Consider the following 523-nt stretch of genomic DNA (forward strand, 5'->3'; position numbering starts at 1 on the left):
CCCCCCCGGCCCCGCACTCACCTCCTGCCGCCGGTACGCGGCGCCCAGGAAGCCGCGGTAGCGCCGCCGCAGGGCCTGGCCCAGCTCCCACTGCTGCCGCATCCCCACCTGCAACGGCATCGGCGGCGCCCGCCGTTAACGAGGCCCCGGCTCTCCCCCCGGCTCCCCCCCTCCCCCGGTTCCCGGTGCCCGCACGCACCTGCGTGAGCTGCCCGAAGCCCTGCGGCCAGGCGGCCTCCTGGAAGGGGTCCCGCGGGTAGGCCTTGATGGGCGAGCGGTCCCCGTGCCGGTACACCTGCGGGCGGCACCCGGTCAGCGCGGCCCCCAGCCGCCCCCGCCGCCCCCCCCGCCCCGCCCGCCCCTCACCAGCGTCACGAAGCGGAGGCTGCGGGGCCGGGCGGGCTGCAGGCACAGCGCCAGCAGGAGCAGCGCGGCGCCGCCCCGCCACCACCGCCGCGCCTCGGCCGCCATCGCGCTTCCCCCCCTCCGGGCCGCAGCCGCGGAACCCAGGCGCCGCCGCCCC

This window comes from Oxyura jamaicensis, chromosome 5 (genome assembly GCF_011077185.1).
Source record: "Oxyura jamaicensis isolate SHBP4307 breed ruddy duck chromosome 5, BPBGC_Ojam_1.0, whole genome shotgun sequence".
NCBI lineage: Eukaryota > Metazoa > Chordata > Aves > Anseriformes > Anatidae > Oxyura > Oxyura jamaicensis.